Genomic DNA, 8,390 nt, shown 5'->3' on the forward strand with positions numbered 1-8,390 from the left:
GTCAGTTAGAGCCTGACACTGGCTTTTGCACAAACATGCATGAAGTGACCAATACTGGGGCAAAGGAAAGGAAGGAAATGGACTCCCCACCGTGATGCTCAGGCTGAGGGAACTGATGTCCTCCTCGTCCGCATCTGCAGCTGGCCCGCCTCGTCCCGCTGAAAGTCATCTTCTGCTCTCTCCGGGAGTGCAGGAAGCTGCAGGGCGAGCTGTGCTGGGGACAGAGATCACAAGATGCTCACATCAGTGGGCCGTCCTTGTGGAGCTACAGGGAAGTAAGGGCAATCGTGGAGAAAATGAAAGGGACTGAGCCTTTGGAACTGGGATGCAGTCTCTAGCCGTGGAGCTCGTGTATGCATGCTTGGTGGGGGAATTACCCTGGAAAGAAGCAGGACTGTGCTTCCTTTGTGCATTTCAAAATTAAGTTCCCTCCATCCCCCCGAGATGTCCCCTCTCCTGTCCTGTGCAGAGTGAGGGTGAGGAGCATCCCACAGACCCCAAAGCAAATAATCCTCAGGATTTCCCAGATGCTTTTACATCTGCAGACAGGGTCTTCAAGAAAGTTGGGCAAATCCCGTAATGGGGCTCAGTCACGGGCAGAGGGGGGCAGGCGTGCTCACCGATGCTCTTGAATCCTGGGGGAGCAAAACAGCAAATAGAGCCCACTCCGCTCCGTGACCACTCAAGGGAGCCCTCTCTGAGCAGGTGACCAGAGGCCATGGGAGGCCCGGCTTCTGCAGGATGAGGCAAAGAGCCCATCTGGATTCTTGATCTCACAGACACCCCTCACACCTCCTCTGCTGGAAATCTCACTGAAGGGGAGAGAAGATGACCTTTACCTGTGGCAGAGGCCAGCGCTGCTGTTGTTCAGGAAGCAGACAGAACGCAGACAAGGAAGGATGGGGAACTGGACAACCCCGAGCACCGGCTCTTGTGTTCTCGTTAGTTCCCTTTTGCGGAGGTCAGGTGCACAGCATCTGACTGACCCCCGTCGATCTGTGGCCCAGCGTCCACCCACGGCCCTCTTTTGTCATCATTATTACTGCTCCTGCTGCTGGGATTTTGTGCCTCTCGTTCCTCCTCTAAGAGTAGTTGCATCATTCCTAGACGGGTGCCTAAGGATATGTTATTTGTGCTACCTAATGCTGTCTTTATTTTTATGAAGAATATCACACTGTCTGTAGTCTTTCAGTACTTGCTTTTTTCACTCAACCTAATTATTAATGAGGTTGGTTTTTTCTTCAAGTACTTATTGGCCACGTGCACTTTCTTATCGGTGAAACATCTGTTTCTGTATTTTTGTCCATTTTCCCACTGGGATATTTACCTTGCATTCATGGTGTGTGGTTTTCAAGTGTATACATTATTGACACTAATGCTTTTTTGATTATATATGTTGGAAATATCTTCTCCCAGTTTGTACCTTATCTTCACTTCCTTTAAGGAATTTTTGATAAACAGAAGTTCTTGATTTTAATGTAGTCACTATATCAAAATTCTCTTTTATGTAAGTGCTTTGTGTGTTTGGTTTAAGAAATCTTGCCCTACCCCAGGATAAGACTACAGTTTTTTTTTTTTTTTTTTAAAGCATGGTACAGTTTGCTTTTGGTTTTTAAGCCTTTGGCTGGCTGGAGACAACTTTTCATACAGTGTGAGGTAGGGATCCAATTTTACATTTCCCTCCACGGATCATAATTTCTCCAGCTTCAACTATTGGATACCCTCTCCTTTCCTCAGTGCCCCAGCAGATTGGACCCTGATCTTTTCTGTCTGTCTCCAAACTGTAAGTGGAAGTCAGTAGGTGTAAAACAGTTAATTAAAGTTTTGTCCACAGGGCCCTGGTTAATCAGGGTGCTAGGTCCCTGAATCAGAGCTGGCCCAGCTCAGCAGCCTCACAGTGTTGTGGGTATACAGGCAAGTATTAACTAACGAAATTAAAACAAAAATAGAAACAAATTTAAACAAAAGAAGGACATGGAATCTGGCTGTCACAACAGCAGCTCACAGTAGGCTTCTTTGTCCCTTCAACCTACGTCCCTGTGGCCATACAAGCCTCCCAGATGTCCAGCCAGAGTCAACACATAATAGCAACTTTCATTGAATTGTGCCTTTAACTTTTTCAAAGCACATTCACGTCTGCTGTTCTAACTTCCTGCCTTATCCACCCCTTGAAACCAGGGAACGAAGAGAGCGGGTGACATCCCAGGACACACCCAGCCTGGGGTGGGGCTAAGCCCTGACACCTTCCCTTGGCTGAAGTCCACATTGACCACCTCCTATGGACACTGGGACAAAAGTCATACAGAGACAAGTGGCACCTGAGTGTAGCTTCTGAATCCCCTAGAATCACCCAGGTGGGACTTCATCAGTCCAGAGTGAACCATGAGAAAGAAGCCATTCCTGCAGAATGGAGGGGACAATCGGCGGTGGCTGTTCAGAGATGGTCGTGCCTCTGTGCCTCCTCCCCCCTGGCTCCCGTCCCCAGGACTAGGACTGGATCATCACTGCTGGAGGCCACCTGGGTGCTCTTCAGGGCTCTGCACAGGACTTGGGGGTGGGGGTCTCTGGGGGAGGCTGAGTCCAAGCTGTCTCCTCCCCTATGTCCAGGCAGCTCATTATGAGGGCTTCCCTCCTTGGATTGGCAGGAAAGTTTCTCACACTGGCTCATAGTGGGCACTTGACATATGTCGTGGAATGAATAAATGAACGGATAAATGAATGACTGAGCGACCAGCACTTCAGTCACACTAAGGGCATTGCATCCCCTACCAACCTACCTCCCCAAGCCCCATGAGGAGAGTCTGTGCCTTAGCCATAGCAGTAGGTGGTTATACCTCTTGTCTGGATCACCCAGATGATAAAAGGCCAGAGAGGGCCCTGACCCAGGCTCTGCCTCTGGACGTGCCTGCAGACCTGCCCCCAGACTGCCTCCCAGAGCTTATAATATCCTTACCTTACAGGGCTGCTATGGGGTCAAGTGGCCCAGATGTGTCATGCATTTACATCCCACATAGTAGCTAGTTTGTAAAATTAGATAATATTAGTATTAGTATTATTGCTTCCATTGTCATCATCATCACCCAAGCACAGAGTGGGGCATTCAGAGACTACTGAACAAATCCGTGAGTAACTGCGTATGTCTGGGAATAACCCTACACCTATGTCATACCTGCAGCCGGCAGCTGGCCACTGAGTCTCCATCTCATGCCTCATTTTTTTTCTTCTTTATTGTCATTGTTAATGTAAATAACATTTTTATTAAAAATAATATTTCCAAGTTAAAAATAAATTGTGTAAGATGCCTGCATTCCCTTATCTCCTTCTTTACTCAGTCTGTTACAATATATTGTTTTGGTTGAAATACATGAAGAAAACCTGGCCTAGTACACACAGACAGTCAGAAAAGAGATGAGCCTTTTAAGAGCCTTCTCTGATCATTGCAGGGGTCTCGTTTGATACTACACTAAAACTTGACAAGAGGTAGTTTCTTGACAGCTTGTTGCAAGTGGAGTTGCACACCCATGCTTCTTATACTGTGTGACATTAAAATCATTGGTTTATCTTACTCTGAGCGGGTCTTTCACCCGTACATTTCTTGGATAGCTTTATTGAGATGTATTGCACATACGATACAGTTCAGCCATTTCAAGTGTGCAATTCAACTGTGTAGACTGTACAAGACAAGTCAGTGGATTCCGGTGGACCCACAGAAATGTGCAAACATCACCAAAGCCAATTCTGGGATATTTTATCACTCCGTTTAGCTACTGCTCCACCTTAACAACCACTTATATACTTGCTGTCTCTGCAGATGTCCCTATTCTGGACCTTCTATATTGTTGGACAACTTCTTTCACTTAGCATGACTTTTCAAGGTTCGTCATATGGCGGCATGAAGCAGCACCTCATTCCTTCTCATGGCCAGACCACGTGCCCCCGAGTAGGTAGTCGAATTCTGCTTGTCCGCTCACCCACTGTTGGACGTTTGGGTTGCGTCCACTTTTCGCTACTGTGAATAGTGCTGCTGGAAACGAGCGTGGACAAGTTCCTGCATGGACTTTAATTCCTCATTCTTAAGACGCCTGGGGGTTTGGATCCCCAGGTGGGCTGTCAGTCGTGCTGACAGATTTGGTGTGGAAACACCTGGTCAACAGGATCAGTGTTCTGGACCGAATTGTGTTTTCCCAAAATTCATATATTGAAACCCTGACCTCTATGGGACTGTATTTGGAGATAGGGCCTGTAGGGGCCAAGAGATGACAACCCCTTCAACCCCCTGAAGATTCTGTGAAAAATAATCTGATAAACACAGATTTATAAGAAGAAAATCATACACATTTTATTTGATCGTAGTTTTACATGACATGGGAGCCTTCAGAATGAAGACCCAAAGATGCAGGGAAAATTGTCCGTGTGTAAACTTAGGTTCTATGAAGCAGGCTCTATGAAGAAAAAAAAGACAAGGCGAGAAAAGCGGGATCTAATGCCAACAGACTCTGGGGACACCCAGCAAGGCCGGTCTGTCCAGACTCCTCTTGGCCTCTCTGTGTGGCGTTCCTTCCTCCAGAGTATGGGGCAGGACCCTTTCTGGAATAGGGGCCTTATGACCTACAATCAGACAAGTTGGGTGGGTCAGAGAATTTCTTTATGGTCCCCCCAAGACAGAGAGGTGGGGAAAGGATTAGAGTATCTCTATGACCTGCCTTGGGAAGAGAGAGTCTAGTTTTTTTTGGTCAGGCATTGTGTTACACACTATTTATTTACTTATGTATTTATCATTACACAAAGTAATCAATTTTTTGGCCCTTCACCATCCCTCCCTTTCACCCCTCCCTCTTCCCCTTTCCCACGCCAGCAACCTCAGTTCTGTTCAGTTCTCTTAACAAATCCAAAGAATTATTGTGGTGGCTATGTCTTTTTTTTCTTTCTATTTATTTGTTTGTTTATTTATTTTTATTTGCTCCCATGTGTAAGTGGGAACCTGTGGTATTCCTCTTTCTGTGCCTGGCTTATTTCACTTAACATAATTTTCTCTTTTTCATATGACCTAGCTATCCCACTGCTGGGCATATACCCAAAGGAATGGAGGTCATCGTGGAAGGGACACCTGTACTCCCATGTTTATGGCAGCTCTATTTACAATAGCCAAGAGTGGATTCTAGTTTCTGTGGCTGCCTTAGGGGAGAATGAGGCTGAGAGACAGGAGGGCAGGAGAAGGTCAGAGGAAAACTTTGCTTTGTTGAGGCTGCTTCTGAGGCCTTCACTCTGGGGTATCACTTTCTGGGCCCAACCGACCCTTAAGAAGATAATTAAAGTTAAATGAGGCCATGAGGGTGGGATCCTAACACAACAGGGCTGGTGTCTTTACAAGTGGAGAAGAGACACCAGGGACACATATACACAAGGGAAAGACCATGTGCAGACACAGGGAGAAGACGGCCACCTGCAAGCCAAGGAGAGAGGCCTCAGGAGACACCAGCCCTGACGGCACCTTGATCTTGGACTTTTAGGCTTCAGAACTGTTAGAAAATAAATTTCTTTCCTTTAAGCCACTCAGTTTGCCGTATTTTGTTATGGCAGCCTTATCAAACTAACACACTCCCTATGGAATTTACAGCCCAAACCAGGATGCCCTGGGAGTGAGAGGGGTACCGTGAACAGTTACTCCAGGGCAAGGTTCCGCACGGGGCCCCTGCCTGCTGGGAGCCACTCCCTGGGAAACGCTTCCCTCATCTTCTCAAACCCTGTGCAGATGGGGCCACCTGTTCCTCTTCTCCATCTCAGGTCAGGGTTAACAGGCCCAAGGTCCCCATCACAAAAAGCGAGATACCTTTCCCACCTGGATGTTTGGGGCTTGGGATTTGACCAGAGGAATCTGAGCATGAAGAAAACTCAATCTCAGCAGCCCCTTATCCCAAGTCCAGGTCCCCAAGGGATGTTTGTCTAGTCCACATTTTCTGGAACTCACTAGAATGAAACTGAAAATGTGAGAGGAGAGACCTCATTGGTGTGATTCAGTCATCACAGAATAAATTTTGGCTCAATGAATGAATGAATTGAGAAATGACTGAATGCAAACTGCCAATCGCTCTGCTCAAAGAGGAGTCAAACCAACCATGTACGTCTCACTGTCTTACTACCAAGTTTCTTAGCGGCTCAATGAATGAATGAATGGAGAAATGACTGAATGCAAACTGCTCAAAGAGGAGTCAAACCAACCATGTACGTCTCACTGTCTTACTACCAAGTTTCTTAGGGGCACAGATGTCTCTATATCCTGCACAGCCCTTAGCAGATGTTTTGCATACAGTCCATTCCACCCAATTCTTGTTGAATGAGTTATTACTGTCATGAATATGCATGGACGTATTTCTATATTATTATTTTACTAACTGTCTTCTGGGATCCAGACGCTAATTCCATAGTAATTCATAGGATCATTTTGCTCTTGCAGGCAGGGAAGGCTGGAGGATATAGCTTGCAGGTGTCTAGCCTCTGGGAACAGGAGAACACCACTTGGAAGGGAGGTGACAGCACTAGGTGACACAGAAAACAGTCTATCAGTGTCCTTCAGAGAAGGTTTCCAATTGAAAATTGTGCATTTATACCTCACGTAACTGTTTATTGTCTGAATTCCACTCAGAACTATAAGCCCGATGAAGGCAGAAATCAAGTGTGTTTATCTTACCAAAGTATACTGGCACCTGAGACCATGCACAGTCAACACTTGTCATGAAGAATAAGCCAATAGGTACACGGTGGCCGTCCTCAGGTGCACATCAACTTCACTGACAGTGGACCTCTTGCGAACACCTCTTGCATCTATTTAAGAGATTTCCATACTTTATATAACTTAATCTTCAGTATAGTCCCTGACCCATTTTTGAGATGTGAAAATCATCGTCAGGGGGATGGTATAACTGTTCTGGGATTACCTAGCTGGTATGTGGTGGAGACAGAACTTGGTCCTTAAAAAAACAAAAACAAAACAAAACTCAAAAAACTGCGACCTGACTACTATAAGCTTCCTTTCGCTTGATTCAAACGTCTGTGCTGATTTCATGGGTCTCCGTCTGTCCTCGGTGGGGTGGCGGTGGGGGTGGTAAGGAAGGACGTGTCCTAGTAGTGTCCCTCCTCAAAACATGTCCTGGATTGCTATCGTCATAAAGTCTTATGTGGCTTGGAAAAAAGAAATCTCTTAAACTCACGTGGGAAGCCATGGACCTGATTTATCTTTAAAACACCTGCTCAGGCACTGCCAATCTGTGCTGCCATCTCAAGAGCCTTCTGCTGGCACCTGCGACAAAGAAGACCTTGTGAGCATCAGACATTGAACCCAGAACCAGGAGCAAGTCTCTTGGGAGACTCAGCATTTACCTCTCTGCTCAGTAAAATTTCCAGAAACACTGGAACCAAGAGGCAATGAGCTCCTTAGCTTCGTCAGTCCCATTCCAATGCAGAACACAGCCAAAGATGTGACACCGAGCTTTGGTGACATAGGCATAGATCATAGACTCCACTTAGATCCTGTGTGTCATGTTTCTATCTAGCCTTCTGACCCCACCTTTATCTCCATCTTCCTCTCTGATTGTAACATTTAGCAGTACCTAATGTTCCTCCTTAGAAGACCCAGAACCTTGGAAGAATGAAGGTCTGTGTACCTGAGTTTTAACAGCCTTGCAGGTAAGCAGTTGCCTGCTCCATCAAGTTAGGATTGCATTTGGGTGAAAGTTGTAGAAAACTGGAATGACCTGTAGCTTGAACTAATGGGTGATTTACTTTTCTTGCCTAATAGGAAGTCTGGAGGTAGGTCATATGAAGTTCATATGGACGTATGCAATGCCTCAGGGGCCAGACCATCTTTACGCCTTTCTCTGGTGTTCTTGGCATGAAGCTTCCACCCTCAGACCTGTCACCTCATGGTGACAACATGGCTGCTCCATCTCCTACATCCCATCGACATTCCAGGCAGGACAAAAGACAAGAAAGAACACAGAAGGTGTGAGCTGGGGTCAGCATTCCTGAAGGACTTTACCAGAAGTACCACCAGGCAAATTTTCCTTTCATCTTGTTCACCAGAAAACAAACACATCACAGGGCACCCTGGCTACGAGGGAGTCTTGAAAATACGAATCTTTGGCAGGGCACATTTATTATGCCCACCCCAACTCCCCCCAACACCACTAGAGTTTTGTTAGTGAGAAGAAGGGAGGATGGGCATTGCATGGCCAGCCAGCAGCTGTCCCACACGCAGTAACTGCTGCTGTGCTCCACAGAGGAGTAAACAGAAGTGAACGTTTCATACTGCTGCAACGTCACAGGTGACATTTAGGGCTGGCTTTTTTTTGTTGTTGTCTTTTTTTTTTTTTTTTTTTTTTTTTTTTTTTTTT

At 46.2% G+C, this 8,390-nt stretch overlaps 1 pseudogene; it reads left to right on the forward strand.

Annotated features, from left to right (window-relative positions):
• The window catches only part of LOC103602799, a 97,782-nt pseudogene that overhangs the window by 77,587 nt on the left and 11,805 nt on the right, over positions 1-8,390 (forward strand).

This window comes from Galeopterus variegatus, unplaced genomic scaffold (genome assembly GCF_000696425.1).
Source record: "Galeopterus variegatus unplaced genomic scaffold, G_variegatus-3.0.2 Scaffold4314, whole genome shotgun sequence".
Classification (NCBI taxonomy): domain Eukaryota; kingdom Metazoa; phylum Chordata; class Mammalia; order Dermoptera; family Cynocephalidae; genus Galeopterus; species Galeopterus variegatus.